Source organism: Cryptotermes secundus, unplaced genomic scaffold (assembly GCF_002891405.2).
Source record: "Cryptotermes secundus unplaced genomic scaffold, Csec_1.0 scaffold654, whole genome shotgun sequence".
NCBI lineage: Eukaryota > Metazoa > Arthropoda > Insecta > Blattodea > Kalotermitidae > Cryptotermes > Cryptotermes secundus.
The window spans coordinates 2,061,442-2,081,577 of NW_019727402.1; the positions used below are offsets into that span (position 1 = coordinate 2,061,442).

General features: G+C 41.7%; 1 long non-coding RNA gene across 2 annotated transcripts; it reads left to right on the forward strand.

Moving 5' to 3' along the window:
* Positions 1 to 8,508: 8,508 nt before the first annotated feature.
* LOC111864715 lies at positions 8,509 to 18,590 on the forward strand. Of its 2 annotated transcripts, none has more exons than XR_002842840.2 (5): positions 8,509 to 8,650; positions 12,928 to 13,011; positions 13,880 to 13,988; positions 15,743 to 15,899; positions 18,386 to 18,590. It is a non-coding gene; the product is annotated as an uncharacterized LOC111864715 (long non-coding RNA). The 2 variants fall into 2 exon arrangements; XR_002842839.2 differs by having other exon boundaries at positions 8,512 to 8,650; positions 13,880 to 13,963.
* The last annotated feature ends 1,546 nt before the right edge of the window (positions 18,591 to 20,136 follow it).

The following is a 20,136-nucleotide window of genomic DNA, read 5'->3' on the forward strand; positions in this document are numbered from 1 at the left end:
CGTGCTGTATGTCTGGATTATAGACCGCCTGTGGTCTAGTGGTCTGAGTTCCTGGCTACAGATCCAGAGGTCCGGGTTCGATTCCCGGCGCTACAAGATTTTCTTCTCAGTAGTAATGGGTCTGGAACGGGGTCCACTCAGCATCGTGATAACTGAGGAGCTATTTGAACGAAATGGCGGCTCCGGTCTAGAAAACCGAGATTAACGCTTGTGGTGAATCGTTGCGCTGACCACGCGACACCCTCTATCCGCAGAAGTTTGCACTAACCTCGCAGACAAGCGGCAGTCGCTCCATCGGTATAGTTCGTTTGCGGACTAAAGCCATGGAATTTGTTTTGTTTTTGTCTGGGTTATAACGGTACTCCACTCTGCCTTCTCCAGGGCTGAGCTGCTACAATTGCCCCGCAAATTCCTGCCGTGACTGTCCTCACGCACAATCCAAATGCCAGACTATAACCATGGCTTCTATGAGACCAACAGAATGAACTCGGCTGCGCCATAGCTGATGTGGTTAGTTACCGGATTCCCACCGCGGCGGCCCAGGTTCGATACCAGGTCAGGTCATGTGGAATTTGTGGTGGATAAGTGGCACTTGTGCAGGTTTTCCCTCTGTAGTTCGGTTTCCTCTGACAGTTCACGGACAAAATAGAAAATATGACACCCAACAATACCTCTGTTGCTGCTTGCGTATTCGTTGCAGAGGGAATGTGTGTACAGAGCCGTTGCCTGGCAGTGAAAGTCTCCTCTGGTTCCGTTGTTCCGGCCTTCAGATGTCAGAATTAAAAAAAAAATGTAACAGTTTTGACGGTAATACTAACATGATATAACTATCCGATTTTTTTTTTTTTTTTGCCTTGGAAAGAACGCCTAAACAAGAGAGAACATGAGAAAAAGGCTCCTCTTTAATTTAAACAACTCTCCGCCATAAAATCAATTACGTCGTAATTAATTCGATATGTTCTTGAACTCGAACAACAAGAACCTTCCAGAGACTGCGTTCACAAGATCAGTAAGATCTAACTGATTCTGACGATGTGTGTTACATACGGGATTACGCTTCTTGTTAAATATAATTAATTTTTTTTTTTCGGGAACTGTAGCAGTTTCCGTCCTCAAATGGAAATGTGGGCAGACACAGAGTTGGATCCGATAAATCTAATGGACCCTACTGACTTGGTCTGCCGTCGGGTGAAATCTAAGGACCTTAAATCAGTTTCAGATTTCGAAAACTTTGTTTCCTTTCGTCATGAATATCCCGAAACTCCTTGTATTCGTCACCAGATCTAATTAGAATGATAAAGTCTAGCATGAAATGGGCATGGCGCGTAGCACGCATGAGGAATAATAAAGGGACTATTTTTACATCCTAGGTTTTTTAGCTGTATGGAAAATAAAGTAAATGAATGAATATCGTTTTTGTAGGAAAGCCAAAGGAACCGCTAGTAACACCTCAATGCATGCGAAAATGCAAATGTACAAAATAATAACAAGGTGTACTTGTTCCTGTAACAGGCTGGGGAGGCTCGTAGGGTTGTCAGACGTCAAGGCTCCCACATTTCTAGACAAAGGCTTGGAAGGCCCATAGGATTGAGCAACGTCGATGCTCCCAAATTTTCTAGACCATCGTCTCACGGGTGGCGAAGCGGTTGAAAGTCTTACAGGCCAGCTGCTCTTTACCCACATAAAATTCCTGGTACTCATTTGCGATAGAGGCTGAGTCAACACTAAGGTCAGTGTACGGCTGGAAAGTTTAGATCAATTTAAAAATCCATTGATCTCGTAGGGAATCGAACCCGCGACCTTCCACCTTGTACCGTAGTGGGTGTTAAAAGAGAATTAGGATGGAGTTGTGGGGACTGTATTCGCACGGCTCAGGAAGGGAACAAGTGCAGGGCTTTTGTGAACACGGCAATGAATTGTTGGAAAATTTTACAGCAGCTGAGCGACTCGACTACGTGGCGTTTGACAACCAGAAACTCATTAATCCCAAACATGAATAACGTTATACGGCTTCCTAACACTCACTTCATAAGGAAAAATATCAGTATTGCACACTCACCTTCAAAATCTGTAGTCAGTTGCCTTCAAATCTTCCAAACGATTCCTGGCCTCTAACGATCTGTGGGAGGCTGGCGTTGCAGAGATATAATATATACCATGGAGTGCAAGCAAACTTATAGGGAGGGGAATCCCCTCTTCACAGTGGGAAGAGGGAACGTCAGCAGGTTGGCCATCATAATCATCCCAGCTCACAACTGCGTAATATAAGCTCGGTGCAAAGTTGTTGCATTTCGTCAGTTAATTTCAGAAACAGTCTCTGTATTTTGTTCTGCCTGTTGCCAAGGATACATGCAGATGGAGTCACAAAGTGCCTGTGGGCCTAGTAACTCAGTGCTCACGAGAGGCTGCAAGTCTGTGTGGTTGGCGACTCTGTACCCCACTTTGGGAATTGGGTACGTCACATGACACAGCAATTCTGACTTGCGAAAAGTAAATATTAATGCGTGATAAAGAAAATCTGATGAAATATAATGGAAATATTTACGAGTTGGTTCTCTGCTTGCCTGACAAGCCAGGACAGTTTTGAAGGAGTATATCTTTACTTATTTTCGTAGTTTATTTAACACCGCTGTATCGACGTTTCGAATGCTAAAGAAAGAATTCTTATAGTAGTGATACAAATGTGAGGTTATCCATGTTAGCACTAGAAATTGTCTTTCCTATAGCGGCCAGACCCCCTTCTGGTGCCCACGCAGCGACCTAACCAGTAAAACTGAGAGCTCTTTCCGCGGGGTAAGTGAAGTGGCCAAGATTGTACGCACTCCACTCACTTCCATCCAGTTTCAAGATCAAGAATGCGTGGAGCTATACCTCCGTATGTATCCATGGCATGGTGCCTAAGTGCACAGACAGCTTTCCCATGTAGTTTACAGATTCGTTGAGAACCATTCTCAATAAAAATGATTGACATTTTCGTTAAAGTCAGTTAAATTAAGAAACGAAAGTGACTGTCACACCAAGTTTTCTGAACTCGTATTGTTCTAAAACTGCTTAGTTTCTCAGAACCAGACGTGTGCTACGGTTCTCGTCTTTAGACCTGCTCGTTCTCATTAGAATTCGCAGTGCATTTGGCCGAGCCCAAGTGTGTAAGGATCGTTACCCTCCCTCGCCAACCACAGTGTAGTTGCAACCACTGCCTTGCTACTTGTCATATTTTCACACGCCCAGCACCAAGTACAGGGCCTGTACACATTTCGAGCTGTTGCCGAGCTTTGAGGTTTGAAGGCTTTTCAAGTTAACCAAAAGATATTCTTCTTTAATTTTGCATAAATTGTAAAATGAATCTTGTTGTGTAGATTTTACCTCCTTGCTACGAATTGCGGACGTCTCGAATTGTAATATTTGCCCGAAGACCCCGATATATTTTCGTGGTTTTCCTTGCCCTGTTCAGTCAGATACCGGTAAAACAGTCCACGACCGCTTCCTTCAACTTCGTTTCGAATTCAGTATTCGCTAATTATCCTATTATTTTACGCTTAATATATATCCCGAGCTACTGAAACTGTCGTTCANCCCCCATATGAAAAATTGGTTCTTTGGAAAAATCCTGATGGCATTTATGAAACTGGACGGTATCATAACCCCGGAAACCACAAGGTACCCCATATTACGTACTTTCTTTTATGTCTGTTTATGTATTGGGCGTACATTCTGTTTTACATACTCTCTAGTTTTAATGTTGGCCGGTAGCCATGTCCTGAGACATTCCCAGGCCTCCTCGTTCTGTCTAGCCATATGTTTCAATAGTACCTTAACGCCGGCTATTTTTGCTTCCTTTCAAATTCTTTCCAGTTGATCATTTTATTCCACCCTCTACAACTTCACGCAGTTCATAAATGAAGAGAGGGCATGTCTTCTGAGATGGTACGTGGACCGCACGCTGAGAACACCATCTGCCTGACATTGCATCATATTATGCAGTACACTTGGGGGAACGTCAACAGGCTGGCCACATTAAGCATCATAGCTCACTGCTGCGTAATATAAGCTCGATCAACATTTGTCAAAATCGTCTGTCAGTTTCGTCAACAGCCTCGGTATTCTGTTCTGCCTGTTGCCAAGGTTAAGAGCGGATGGATTTGCAAAGTGCATTTAAGCCTCCTGATTTCACTGTTCGCATGATGCTGTAAGTCTGTGTTGGTGGCAACACTGCAACCTTCTTGTAACATTTTGCAGTTAGTAGTTAAGTGGTCTTTCATTATACAATTGTTATGAAAAACGATTTTCATGCATGAAGGTCGATTACATATTTCTGTAATCTTTACGTCTTTATTTCGTTGTCAAATTCGCTGATACGCATTGGCAATTTAAGAGTGCAGGTGTTTGTTTATGAGTCAGCATAGCGATCGGCTACTGGCTGGACGACCCGCATTCGAATCCCAGCTTGGTAAGGTTCTTATCTTCCCCACAGCGTCCAGACCGTCTCTGGGGCGTATCCAGCCTCCTAACCAGTGGGCACACTGGGGCTCTTCCCGGGGGTAAAGGGGCCGGGACATGAAGTTGACCACTCATCTTCACCAGGTTCCCAGGTCAAGAATGATGGAGCTATACCTCCACTCCACCGTATGTCGTCATGGCATAATGCTTAATTAAGCATGAGGACTTCAATATTTTAGGTAGTTTTATGTTTTGGTTCGTAGGTTATGTATCGAAGCTGTATCAGTGTTTGTAGTTATTCAACTGGGGTATGTTAACAAAACACAGAACGCTTATTCAGAAGCTGATAGCTGCTAATCTATTAAAGAATCTGTCCCACTTTATGGAACCCACTTTCTTTTCCCTCACTACCCTACCCTTCGCCAGATTAATTCAGACCAAACATTCCCACTCAGCCACTCTGAGATTCATTTAAATATTATCCTGATATTTACGCCTAGGTCTTCCAAGGAGTCGCTTCATTTCAGATTTTCCGACACAAATTTTGTATACATTTCTTGTCTCCTTTGCATGCCACGTGTCCTCGTCTAATAATCCTGGAACTAATATTTTGTTACAAATTCTGAATTTCTTCGTGATGCAGTTTTCTCCAGCCGGCTGTCATCACGGGCATTGTCGAGCGGGAGAGGCGTCCCAGCGCCTTGTAGTACCAGGACTATGCCCTGAAAATTGTTTGAAAAACAGTGTCATGTCAGAGTACGAACTCGTAGCTTGTTTAATTTTCGACTTCTCTGTTTTGAATCGGTATTGCGACGGACTACTGGCTGGATGGCCAAGGAACCGGGGTTCGAAGAAAAAGAAACTTATCCACGGCGTCCAGATCGGCTCTGGGGCCCAACAACCGTATTCATTGAGCACCGGGTGATCTTTCCCCGGTGTGTGTTGCTGACCACTGACCTCCATCTAGTGCAGTGGTCAAGAATCCGTGGTGATGTACCTCCAGTTCTCCATACGTCGTCATGGCGTGTTTACCTTTACCAGTTTGTGACGCAGTATCTCCGAACGAATTCTGGCCACAACTGGTTCCTTCCACATCCCTTCCAATCAGTCACTCATCCCAACATTCGACAGTGTATAGTTTGAGATACTGGCAGCGTCGTTAAATGAACAACAAATAGAGGATGAGGCCGATCACAATGGCCGCGCGGTCTCACGCATGAGCTGTCTCCGCCCGCTCAGACACTGGGATCGTGGGTAGCAATGCCACTCGAGGCAGGGATGTGTGTCTGCGTTTATTCCGTTTTTGTCTTGTCCTGTGTAGCTAGCAGCCTTGCGACAGAGCTGATCCCCCGTCAAAGGAGTCCTAGCAACTCTCTGTAAGATTCATATTTCACAATTAATTCTGAATGGGAACATACCAGGCAGCCTATTCCGTCAAGGCAGAAGCTGCCTGTCTTTCTACTGTTCAACGAGAAGTGATAACGGCAACAGCTTAGTACCGTGATTCATGCATCTGGATGTGACTTCCGGACGGCTGTGACCACTGTCACTTCTTGGAATTTCAACCTTGCCTAACATGCCTTTTTTTCCCCCCAGATAGACGTATTTTCCTCAGCATCCCGTTCCCAGACATCCTCAGACAGGCCTTCTTCCTTAGTACGAGGGACCTAGTCAGATTTACTGTACGTACTGTTAGATCTGACATTCCGACAGCACTCCTTCTACTTGCATGTTTTCTTGACCCTGTGGGTGGTATCAGTACGTTTCTTCGAAACGTCGGCAACCTTCGATACATCCCAGAAGATACTATAGGCCAGAACTCGTATCATGGCCCCATGGGACCACAGAATTTGATGAACCACTTGTACCAAAACACAATCATAAAGTGTGGGAAGGTTGTTAACAAAGTGTTTCAGCATTCGTACTAAAAGCAGGTTACAATGTTCGTGCTTACAAGCCTTACCAGGAGCACACACTTCTTGCTGGTTCATTTGGGGCCATTTTTAGGGATCGGACGACAAACCATACTCGTATCGGGAAACAGAGTGACCAGTAGTAGTTAAACCCCACAGAAGTCACCATTTAAAAATACGTAAAGTCTGAACACAACACAAATATGAGCATAGGACAAGACGGGGATCGAAGCCAAGAACGATTGTAGGATATAACTGATTTAATTCGCTAACATCCCCGAATTCAAACGGCTATCAAGTAGCTTGCAACGCGTAGCAGATGACTGTGGCCTGTTACGAGAGTTGTTACTGCAGATATCACGTGACTACATCACGCCATCCACGCGTGCCTGTGAATCACCGTAGTTTCTGAGAAACAAGTTATAAATAAAACGACAGGTCATGTGTAGCAACTGGCATTCAGCTATGCTGAGATACGAAATGATAAGGACAAGGAAATGCTATACCAGAGCCACAGTAGAAGGAGATGTCGTCTCTCATAAAGACACAAGGAAAGAACTATGGCCTGATATTCACTTACATTATGCTTTAACTCCTGAACATTTTATCAAGCTCTTTGCCCATATTTTGTAGACTGGTTGCGTAGCAACTTATTTAAGGATGGTATACCAACTGGAGAGGTTATTCACCACAGTTTACCTAAAGAGCACATAACATTACTTCAGTTCAATGTAGTAATACTGGGGTTTCTCGACATTTCAGTTCAGTCCTGCCTTTAGCTCACTGCGATTTTGTTATGACGCCAGATGGCGTATATCTGTGGTGGTAGCAGATTTACGGAAGAGTATGTTGTATCACCAATGATTTATGGATCATGTTGTAATTTCGTCAAGTCTGGTAAACAATAATCCATTTATCTTGCCCAGTGTGGTTAGAATACCATGTGACATAAGAGACTACGAAGTTAAATTTTAATATCTTCAAGGTGACGTGTACAATATATTGATTTTGTGCTGGGATCTATTCACAGAATTCATCTCGATTCCCTTCTCCATGCCTAGGCTAAAGACATGCAAAGGGCTTTTTTTTTTTTGGAATCCTCCAACATTTTCTTTTTGTGGTTAATTTTACGGTGCTGTCAGCACCTGGACTGCATAGCGTAGATTGGTAGGATGATTGATGAATTGGAAAGGATGTGGAAGGAAGCAATTGTGGCCTCAGAGACCTACTATCCAGGCATTTGCTTTGAGGGGTTGAGGAAATCCACGAATAACCTTTGTTGGGATAGTCGATGGACGACGCAGGGTGTCCATACTGCAGTACTACAGATAGCTAGGAATTCCCTACATAACCTTCACTATTTGCTAGTGTAACCCGTATTAAGACTTGTGCATTGGCAGCACATATTGGTGGGAAAGCCGGAAGGAAAGAGACTACTGGGAAGACGTTGGCGTAGGTGGGTCGACAATATTAAAATGGATTTCAGAGAGATAGGATGGGATGGATTGGATTGATCTGGCTCAGGATAGAGACCGCTGGAGGGCTTTTGTGGACACGCGAGTGAACCTTCGGGTTTCATAAAATGCTGGAAAGTTCTTACGTAGCTGCACAATTGGCGGCTTATCAAGAAGGGCTCAGCTGTATGAGTGAGTGCACCTGCAAGGCTGAAGTATAGAATAAACAGTATGACATTAAATACAACAGTATATTTACAAAGAATGTATAACTATAATCCAGTTTCATCAACCGTATATCATCATAAGTCAGTTGTTACTACAGTTTTTAGGTTTTCATGGTAATGAAGAACCAGATTGTGGCCTTCTATGTAGTGGCACAGTAGAGCCTGGTAGATGTGTATTGTTTTGGATAAACACATGCCTCCGTTTTTATGCTGTATATGGTGGCAATATGCACCTCCGAAATGCACATGCACAGCTACGAGGCCACACGATGCCCATGATATTAACACTTTCAAGATCTTCAGGATCGATGTGGCCGTAATAGGAGGTTACAAGTTACCAACTGCGCTTTCGACATCTGCCGTACATAGTTCGGTACTATTTGGCGAACCTAACGTAATTGTTCTTCATAGATGACAGGAAGGAAGGTTGAATATGACGTCAAATTTTTCTGCTCATTTCTTGTTCCTGCGGTTTCGCACCCCGCCTCTCTCTGGCCAACTCTGCTCTGTAGAACACGTGTTTCCCGTGTTGCGACATGTTTGGTCCCGTTTGGTTCTTAGGGTTGGACGTCAAGGACGTCACGGACGTCACTCTGTCTGCCGCAACGGGTTGGGCAAGGTAAGTCGTCCCGTTTGAGACAAATGGAGCTGTATTTGGGTTGGAGGCCTCTTCTACTTTAACGTGTCAGCCATTTCCTACGAAGTGGCATCACGATGTTTCTTTTAGTTTCATTGCGCAATGAAACTTAATTTGTGGTATCTCATACGTTTATATACCTACTACTTACATCAAAAACCAAACACGGAAGATATTGTAAATTCGTTTTATCTTGTAGCCATTTTGGTTTCTAGAATAAGTGGACTGATGTTCAGATATGTGAACATGCGCAGTCAGAGAATTTGCTTACAGAGCTGAAGCCATTTAAGAATATCATTACGGGATCACTCTTTTCGGTAGTAATGTTCGGTATATTTCCTTTTCTTTTTCAAAGCTCGGTTTTTTCACTCCCCCAAACCCTGCGGGCTCAATTCAGATTCAATGTTTAAATAATTGTAAGTTAAAATGATCATTGACGACTTTAATTGTTTTCATAAGAAGAGAATTTTGAAATATAAAGCAGTTGCCCTGTTTCACTTCGCACAGAGACATCGGTCTATATGCCACGTCTTCGTATTCATGCGACTCAACATGGCAGGACCTGTTAGAATCCTACAGATTCGTTTCGCTTTTATGACTTCCTTCCGAACAACCTCATGGCCACCCTAGTAAACCTCTCATTTGATGAATGTTATTTTCATGGAGGAAGTTTCATATTCCCGTATAAGAAAAGGGAACTCTTAGAAATTGTGCAAACGCGATGATTTTACACGCATTCGCTCGGACATTGATTCAAAAACCAATTCCATTGTGTTAGACTACACCTATAATTTGGATTATCCTATTACTTGCTTATGGAGCTGAGCCCTTCTTGAGGAGAAGCCAAATCTGCAGTTACCGAAGAATTTCTCAGCATTTTATGAAACCCGAAGGTTCAAAACCGTGTTCACAAGAGCCCTCCACTGGTCCCTATCCTGAGCCAGATCAATCCAATCCATACCATCCCACCCCTCTAAGATCAATTTTAATATTATCCACCCATCTACGCCTTGGTCTTGCCAGCGGCTCTTTCCTTCTGGCTTTCCCACCATGCATTCGTCTTCTCCCCTATTGGATTATACTATATAATACATAAAATAAGGATAATGGAAGCATTGAACAAAATACTTGTTAGAAAATTACTTAAATATAGTTTAGAGCATGTGTTCTACATAATTATGGCATATAGTCTGCCCCACACAGATGTCAGGTTTCGCGTTGTTCAGTTACGGCTCATCTGCGGATACAGGTTTTCTTCCAGTGTGCAAGTGTAACTCTGGGAATCGTGGATTTATGAGACTTGCTTTCATGTATGGCACCGCTTTTTCGAACCAAGGACTTTTTAAAGGTACCTTATTTGAAGTGTTATATGGAAACATTTTATAATTAACAGCGGCATTATGTAATAGACCTGTAGAAGAAATGTCAGGGGTGTAGGTCTAAATATATCAAGCACTCAAGTTTCAAATTGAAAGAAACGGGCTCATGAATTGAAGCCGTGGATCTGAATCTCCCGCGATGGGCCAGTGGTTGAGCTCAGCTACACAAACTGCAGCATGTTTAGAACCACACGGTTCATTACCCCCTCCAGTGGTCCCAATCTGGAGCCAGGTTTATCATATCCGTAACTTTTCATCTCATTTACTCAATATACATTTTAATATTATCATTGCATATAAACCCAAGTCTTCCTAATGGTCTCTTTCCTTTGGTTTTCCTATAGAAATATGTAGGCAGTACTAGCTCCCACAGAGCCGGATAGCGACTGGCTGCGGGCTGGACGACCGAGGGGTCGGAGTTGGCCCATGGCCCATATATTCGCCTCAGCCGCTGTTCTCAAACGCCCTCATTTATGCTCTTCCCGTAACGTGAAAGATCAGGTGTCACATTCTTATTGGGCTACGCACAAAATTGCAGTTCCTTATGTTTTACTCCTTAAGTAGCGATCAAGGAAATGAAACATTCAGAAGTAATGGTAAGATATTTCCCGCGGGGTTGCGTAGTCTGTATACGGAGTGACTACGGGCTGGACGACCGAGGGGTCGGAGTTCGAGACCCGGTAGGGTCAGGAATTTTCTCTTTTTAAATCGTCCAGACCGGCCCTGGTGTCCACCCTACCTCCTATGCAATGGGTACCGGGGGTGTTTCCCTCGGGGTTAAAGCGGCCGGGGCATGAAGCTGACAATTTACCTCTAGTTAGTGCCGAGATCAAGAAAATATGGATCTATACATCCACTCCCCCATACACCTTCATGGCGTAGAGCTTGAATTAGCTGAGCACAGGGACAACTTTTACCGTTTTACCTTACCTTGACGTTGTCATAAATACAGTTTTGATTTGTTAGTGTCTTCCACAAACGTTTGAACTTCGCCTCATCTTCCCATTGCAGGTCAGATCGTGTGGATTCATGGAGAAGTGAGAGCGGAGCGTGTTTTCTCAAGAGAACTTCGGATTCCTATGCTAATTCTCATTTCACCAACCGTTCCATATTCATTAATCATCCTATTATCGACGCTGTATACTGTCGATACTGACAGCGTCGTTAAATAGCAAACTTAAAAATATCACAGAATTAATTATCAAATATGATTTTTCTCTCAACGTACGTATAGTATAAGCATATACTCAGTTTCTTTTTTATTTTCTTACTTAAAGACATACTTGCTAGCGTCTAATAGGGCTCTTGGATCTTTTATAAAGATATTGGTTCCTCTAGTAGACTAACATCATCAGCGTAGACCAGAAAAACTTGTGCCTCATTCGAAAGGAATCTTCTCCTATTTTCCTTGAACTTCGTAATGGCTAATTCGAAAGCGAAGTGAAATAAATAGACATGAATCTTAGTATTCTTTGATGCTGACACTTCTACACTGAAAGATCGGAAATGGGGGGGGGGGACTGGCCCTGTTTCCGTTATATTAAAAACCTTTACCAAATGTTACTGCGAAATTTCATTTATAATATTTTTGTGAAAACACGTGCACTACCGAAAATGATAGGAATCAAAGGTAATGTTAGGTAACGCCCGCAACATAACCTGCACGCAACAATAGGAAAACGGTGTCATGAAATGCATTTCCAAGCACCGAATCGGTAGACACGCCCACAGTAGGGGTATTGTTGAAAATGGCGTTTTGCATTCGGTCCGTGAGATGTAGTTAATAAAGAAGAATTAGTTGAGAATCGGCAGTTGAATTCCGGAGTTCCAAGTGAGCAACTAGTGGAGAGTTGGGCTCTGCAAATGAGGGTGAGATGAGGCGCCATGAGTTCAGGTATGGAGTGTTAAACAGCGGGCCACAGAAACGGAAAATCTGTAGTGGGGGTAGTGGATATTGTAATACACTGAGGACAGTAGGGTTTGTGTGTGTCAGTGAAATGCAAATTGTGGTTCTGAGTGGTATGTAGAAGTGGTCAATAAATCCAATTCAGCCAATCCATACCCCGTCTATAGTCACACCCCTAAATCGTGACGATATGTTGAAAACATGTATTCTGAATTTTCTTATCAGATAGTGTACAAATTGGTCACTTGAACTAAGCATTCTTTGTGAGCCGTCATTAATGATAGTACTCCCTCTTATTCTAGATCCATATTTCCTTGGCCTCATCACTAGCTGAAGATGAGTGCTCAGCTTCATGCCTGTGCCACTTTACCACTGGGGAAAGACCCCCCGGTACCCATTGAAGAAGAAGCTGGAGACTGGGCCCTCAAAGGCAGTGTAGATGACATGGAGAGGAGAAAATTCTTGACCTTATCAGGACTCAAACTCCCAACCGCTCGGTCATCCAGCCTATAGCCAGTAACTATACCGACTGCACTGTCGATCCATATGTCCACTCCTTCATACAGCTTTATGATGTAGTGTTAAATTATTTATGCACAGGGGACAGCTTTACTTTCTTACTACCTCTTATGCCACAGCAAACATCCATGTTGATGAGTTGTCATTGCTCCCAGTCAGGCTAAGGCTATGATGAAACAGAAATTAAGAGACTTCAGATTATGTAGTGTAAATTNATTATGTAGTGTAACTCGGGATATACTGAAGACATCCTCTGTGAGCTCTCATTACTGTAGGTACCACTACTTATTTGCAAGGGAAAACTGTGTTGAGTTGTTATTGCTTCTGGTCAGATTAGTCATAGGATAGAAATATGATTTCACAGATGTCACTTCAGGTAGTGTACAATGTGGTAAGTTGAACAAGTCCTTCTTTTTAAGTTAGGATTAATGTTGGTATGATCTCTTTTCTTTTAGACAAGTACAGTGTTGATGAGCAAACGTTGCAAGAAATCTGGTTAAAACCCTATTGGTAACATGATTTCAGAGATGCCACATCAGGTACAGTACTGTCAACTGAAGGAATCCAACTTTATGAGCTGTCATTAATGATGATAACATGTCTTGTTTTGCAGGGAACAACTATGTTGAGTCTTAATTGCTGCTTTTCAGGTTAATGCAACAATGGAAACATAAGTCACAGATTTCACATCACGTACTGTACAGTGTAGTGAGCTGAATGAGTCATCTTTTTGAATTGTCATTAATGTTCTTATCACTCATTATTTGAGGTAACATTGGTGTTTATGAGACTTAATTGATAGCACTCAGTTTAACAGTATTTTGGAAACCTGAAATCTGAGTTTTAATATCAGGTAGTGTACAGTGAGCTCAGATAAGGCATCCATCCTTATGAGCTGTCATAAAGCTGATACCAATTCTTATTTTACAGGGAACAACTGTGTTAATGAGTCTTCATTGCTGCTACACAGGATAAAATATAATATTAAAAAAAGCATTCGGAAATTTTCGATTCAGTTAGTGTACAGTGTGGTCAGTTGAAAAAAAAATCGCTATAAGTTTTCAGGAATGTAGGTACAACTTATTTGCATGAAAAGATTAGTTCATAACTGAATTGCAGCTAGTCAGCATATTCCTATGTTGAAACCAAGAAATTAGAGATTTCATATCAGGGAGTGTACAGTGGTCAATTACATATGTCCTTTATAAGGCATTATTTATGTTGGTATGATCTTTTTCTTTTAGAGGCAACACCAGTGTTGATGAACCTACAATTCTCCCACTCAGGGTAATACAATTCTCTAAAAAATAAATCCAGTGATTTCACGTCAGGTACTGTACAGTGTTGTTTGTAGAACAAGATATTGTGAGATGTCATTGTGATTGATGTGACCTTATATTCTTACAGGCAACATCAGTGTTAATGAGACTTCATTTCTCCCAATCAGGTTAACACAATATTGGAAGCATGAATTCGGAGATTTCGCATCTGGTAATGCACATTGGAGTACAATGATGTATGTAGTTTATGTAGAAGTAATTGTAAGTTGTCATTATGATTGGTGTGACCTCTTATTCTTAACAGGCAACATCAGTGTGGATGAGCCTTCGTTCCTTCCAGTTGTGTTAATACAATATTTGGAACATGAATTCGATTTCACATCAGGTTTTATACAGTGTGGTAAATAAAACAAGTAAAAAATCTAGCGATTCTGAGAACAAGACCTCATATTAGTGACCAGAAGGAAAATTGGGGGTGTGACCTGTGTCATGTATAAAACAGATTGAGGAAAGGCACTGTGCTCCTACAAGATGTGCAGTAAAAATGTAACAGATGCTCTGAAGTACATTACCCAGATGTGTGAGATATTGTAATGAGTTCTTCCCAGAAAACAGAGGCCACATATTCCTCCAAAATGCCTTGCCTTTTGACAAGAGTACAGTCTTAGAATCCAGATGACCTCAATCTCGGCTTGTAAATAGCTTTTTTTCGAAATATCGGAGTTAATGGCATGTAATACACTGGGTGTAAATAAACACAAGAGTTGGTGGAACTAGCCATATGTAGTGTGATGAAGTGTGCAGCTATCCTACTCCCTATATTTTGATCTGCAACAGATACTGGACAGTCCTGTCCTGAACTTTGCATACAATTGGAAATCTTGTTCTCAGATGTGTAGAAATGGAAATTATTGGATTGACAGTGATAATTGTATGAGAAGCATAATGAATTTTGTGAGTGTCAGTGGGAGACATGTTATACAGATTAGAAATGTTTGCATGGAAAAATCTGTAATATGCAAAGTATTTTGTGTTTGCTTAGACAGCAGTATGGCAGACAGCTGAATTTCTTCAAGGTATTTGTTTCATATCAAAACTCCTTTATGAACATTTTATCTTCATAATATTCATATCTTGTGTCCTGCAAAATTTCTTAAGGTGTTAGAAAAGTGTTCCCATACATTAATTGGTCAATTTTAATTTAATTCTTAAATAGAATCCAACACCATCAACTATCAACCATCAGCAATTATTCTGTAGTTTATTAGTTTATCACAATGTTTCTGGCTTCTAAGCCATCAGTGCCTTCCCCATGCAGTAGTGCCTGGTTAGCCAGGGTCCACCATACAGACTCTCAGTTGATTAATTCTGTAAGGTCAGTATTCTAGACCCTACCATACAGAAAATCTTGGTTTGAGGATGAGATACTAAAGTGTGCCTGCAGGTAGCATGAAAATTATTGTTGCATGTAGACTGTTGCTAGGCAATGACAGCAAAACATCAATACAACAACCATTGTGAGACAGCAGCCTGCGCTCAACATTGGAAGTAATGTTGGAAGCAGAGTTTTCCTATGCGGCCCGCTCAAAGGCTATGTACCATGACTGAGTTCAGTTAATGAAGTGTAGTGGAATGAAATGTGTTAGTTGGTGAGCAGTCAGAACTTGCTGGGGTTTAATCGTTAATGGGTAGTTGCTGCTAGAAGCTGGTAGCTCAGGTATGGGGATAGTTCGTGAATCCACAGTAAGGGGAACATCTGCTGTTGAAAGCGATTACCAGGGAACAGTAATCTTTAAGAGTGTGTAAACCAGTGAGACAGTTGTAGTTATGACCTGTGAGTGTTCAATGAATGTATTCACCAATCCAAACCCCATGTAAAGTCACAAATACACGTGACAACACTCTTTATTTTAAAACTGTGTAAGGATTTCGTGGTATAATGGTGCTTATGGGTACAACCCAGGTATAATATGATGTGTTTTTGTTTCAGTTACAAATTCACATAATTGAAATAAGGCCTGAACAATACAGTGATGGGAATGGACTTCTTGAGATGTGCCCAGAACTCTTGGCAGTGTATCATATGCTTTGTGTAACAGTGTTTTGTGTATTGCATAGGAGTGCTGGTTCTAAGCAGTCGTACTATTGTAAGCCTTTGTTTAATTTTTGCTTCTTCTGTTCAGAGTGCTAGTGGATGAATTCTTTTAATGGTGTTCAGTGAACATTGTGTCTTAAGCTTTTAAATGTTGTTTCTAAAACTGTTCTCAGTGCTAATCTGTGTTCCTTATTTTGGGTCTGCAGTGAACATTTTATTGTAAAAGTTTGTTTAAGCATTACTTTATACTCGCATATGTTCACAGTGCCAATGCACGTATCATTCCTGGGGGATACAAAGAACATTATATTGTGTTTAAATGATGCTCTTGGTTGCCTTCTACTCTCATACTGAGGCAGTATTCAGTGGTGTTATAACCATGGTCTTAGAATCGATGCCTATGCTGATTTTACAGATTGCTTCTCTCAGACAGGGTTGAAGAAAAATTTTAGGAATTTAACTGAACAGTCAACATCCATGGAAGCCTCATATTAATTTTTTACTGAATAACATGAATTCGGTTTCTTTTATAATGAGAAGATTATCTCCAGTTCTTGATATCCAAAAATTGATGACTATATTTTGCACATTTTCACCTTTTGGTTAATTATGGAATAGTATTTTGGGCTAACACTAGTTCACTAGTTCTATGCGTAAGGTATTCCTAATTAAAAAAGAAAGGTATTAAGAATTATGTTCAGATTAAGTTGACAGAGTTCCTGCAGAAAGTGGTTAAAAATTGGAGATTTCACCTATTTCAAGTTTGTATATATTTATTCATTAAAGGGTTTTTTTTTTGCCTTAAATGTAACTCTCCTTTCCGTGACATTAATACAAGATGTAAGAATCAATTACACATACTTTCAGGTAGACTTTATGCTATCCAGAGAGGTATTATATTTTCTGCTATTAAGGTATTCAGTAATTGCCACCTAGTATATGTAGATTAAAAAATGTTGAGCCATTTTTTAAGTCTGCTTTAAGGAATTATCATCTAGCACATGTCTTTTATTCTATAGAAAAGTTTATATCAGATTATTAATTCTTTTTATAAAAGGATGTTTAGCTTTTGTAGCCTTTTCTGTTGTTTATTTCTTAAGCACTGATACTCATATTTTGTTATACTAGATTCTGTACTTACGTTGTCATTTATGTATGGTGTATAAATTATTGTTTAATGTCTCGTTTGCTCAAGTTGCATTGTACAATGTACATCTCCTGACATGTTTCATATTCACATGTGTATGGGCTAATGTTGGATTAATGAAATGTACGTATATATGTGTGTATGTAAAATGTCAGTCTTTTAGGCATGTAGCCAGAGGGATGAGTTTCAGCTCATGTTCTGGAACCTGGACATTGTACGATCTGAGGGAGGTGGCTAACCGAAGAAGGAAAACATAGTCACACTGACACTGGAAAGAATGCGGTCATCTTCAGTTTGTGACAACCAGTACAGATGAAACTGCTGATGAAGGCAGAATGTCATTCAGGGCAAGGAAATGTTTTCAGACTAACAGCTCTGTGAAATAAGTGAAATTTGTATTGAAAATCCGTGTTGTCTGACAGTAGTAATGGTTAGGTATATAAGTCAAGGGTATACAGTGATAAACTAGGAAATTGTGAGTGTATTTTCTTCAAAGCCACATGAGTAGTGAGTGAGTTGTATTCTACTCTCATCACATATGCTGTGAACCTACTTTCTGGATGTCAAGTCTAAATGGGCATGTGCAGTAACTGTAACTGAGAAGTTAGGCAAAGTGTTGTTGAATCCCAAGTGCATTAAAGAAGTGTCATCGGTGGAGGCTGAGCAGACAGACTGTCCAGTGGCCCACGTGAAGAAAGGTTAAATGGGGAGCATCAGTTCACTGACATGAAGGATAGAGGACAGTGGCCAGTGTGATGTGTAAAGGGAAGAAACTGTGAAAGGAGAAGATGGCTTTGTGCAAGGCTTGCAGCAGAAAGCAATTCATGCATGCAGACAAATGCTCAGAATTGTACCACACCTGTGGAGATAACCACGTTCCTCCAAAAACTACATATCTACCTACATGAGTAGACAATGTTACAACCCAGAAGACCTCACCGTGAGCTTGCAGATTGTCTGGGAATAGATGTGAGAGTTGGTGCTACTAGTAACATACAATGTGATAAAATGTATCTATGTTGTTAGTGCAGAAATTGTGAATCTAACATATGGTGAAGGATTCCACCCTGAAGAGTGTGCAGTCAGGAGGCTTCTTTTTGCATATGTAGGGACTGAAGTGATTCTGTTTAGAGTGACAGATTTGTGGGGAGGGTCATAAACTGAGCAAGGAGTGAAGCAGTGACATGTGTGCAACTTTTGGAAGGGGCAGTTCACTTTAAGGATTTTGTGTCATGTGATCGCACAGTAACGCTAGCAAATGGAAAGATTTTAATGGGATGGTAATGTTTTGCCATGTGCATTCAGAATTCTAATATATGTGTCAGTATTCTGGTCCACAGTGAAGATAAAATTGATGGCATTTATTGAACTGTTACTTCTTGTGTTCACAGGGGTGCTGTGTGTTATTTCTTTGGGTCTGGAAGGAACATCATGATGCTAATGGATCATCGGGTGGTAAATTTATAACAGCATATTCATTGAAACATTTATGTCAAGAGTTCCAAACCCAGCTCCTGACCTACATGAATAACTGTGCAAATGAGTATTATGCTGTGTGGAGATTGATGATATTTTAAATATAATAGTGACACTGTATAATATTGTGACATGTTGAGCTATGGACAACGCCCCTCCTCCCCCCCCCCGCCAGCCGTGATGCGCCTACCGAAGCCGAAGTTAGCCGAGTCCTAGCATCCTGGTCGCTAGGCAACGCGAGTCAACAGCGATGACGTCACCAAGGGCAGCGCGGGTAAACAGGATTGCGAGAGACGACGGTAGTAACAGCGGTTACTACCACTAGCGTTGCTAGCAACACAGCGCCAGGCAACAAGGGTGCTTATTACGTGGCCGTTTTCTGTATTGTCCGATCGAGGCTACATGAGGAGCAGCGAAGGCTATTCACAGTTAGTCCTGGAGCTACCTACGAGTTAGTCCTCAAACTACCTCCGAGTTACTTCCGAGTTAGCCAGCAACCAGTCAGTTGTATTCTGGCATTTGGAGTGTACTATTTGTGATACTGCAGATAGCAGTAATCGTAAATCTGTAATTTGGGTGATTATAAGTGCGAATGTGAAATAAAATTCGCTATACCAAATACAGCGTGAAGTTATCTGTCGCGTTATACCCAATACGCGACAATATTAACATATATTAGCTTTTACCAAGTAATTTTACTGTTTCTTGTAGACTGTGGCAAGATGATGGTGCAGTGAGGTCTTGTTTGAAAATAACCTGTCTCTCTGTATCCATGAGGGGTTGAAGTGATTGGTGGTCGTCCATGTTCATTGGACATATGCACAGGAAGATCTTGCAGAGTTTATAGAAACTAAAGGGTGAAGATGACAGTTTTTCAGGGCCTATGAGGCCCGGTGGGCCCCTCAGCCGATCTGGACGACGTGGAGAGGAGAAAAAACTTCGCCCCTACTGGGACTTGAACTCCCACCTCTCGGCCATCCAGCCCTTAACCAGTCGCTATACCGACTGAGCTATCCCTGCTCATCTACAGGGGGAATAAATTACCGCTAAGTGCATTCATTATGACTGTGAATAAATTTGGAATTGCGTTCAACAGGTTTTGTTGATATGTGGACGAACCTCACTGATAAGCAGAACATCACAAAATGTTACACAGTATGTCAGCCCCCACCCCCCAACACAGACGCATCGCGGAAGAAACAACAAAGCGAGACTTGAGGGTGCTGCCTTCTAAGATGCAATGCCGCGGAGTCCGGTGGAAAGTCGCCAACGTTTCTAAACATTCTTTCATCTCTGACCTGAAGGGCTACCTTCGTATGGGAGCCACTGTGAGACTCTCAAATCCACTGAAATAAACAAAAATTTAATCTTATCTTACCTTTACATGGAGAAACCTGAAGGCAGAAATGTACGCGCTACGTGATTTGAATAAGGGACTCCGTGGAACAGAGTCCTTGAGAAGCAAACAGTCGCTCAGCTACTCAAGAATTACTCAACATTTTATGGAACCTGAAGGTTCATTAGTGTTCAAATGAAGATAAGTGTATTGTACAAAATACGGAATTAGCCGTGGTCTATTTTCAAGGCGCTGTTCCTTCATTAGCCACGGGGGGGGGGGGGGGTGGAAAACCAAAGAAAAATTTAGAAGCCTGTCCCTGAACATTAT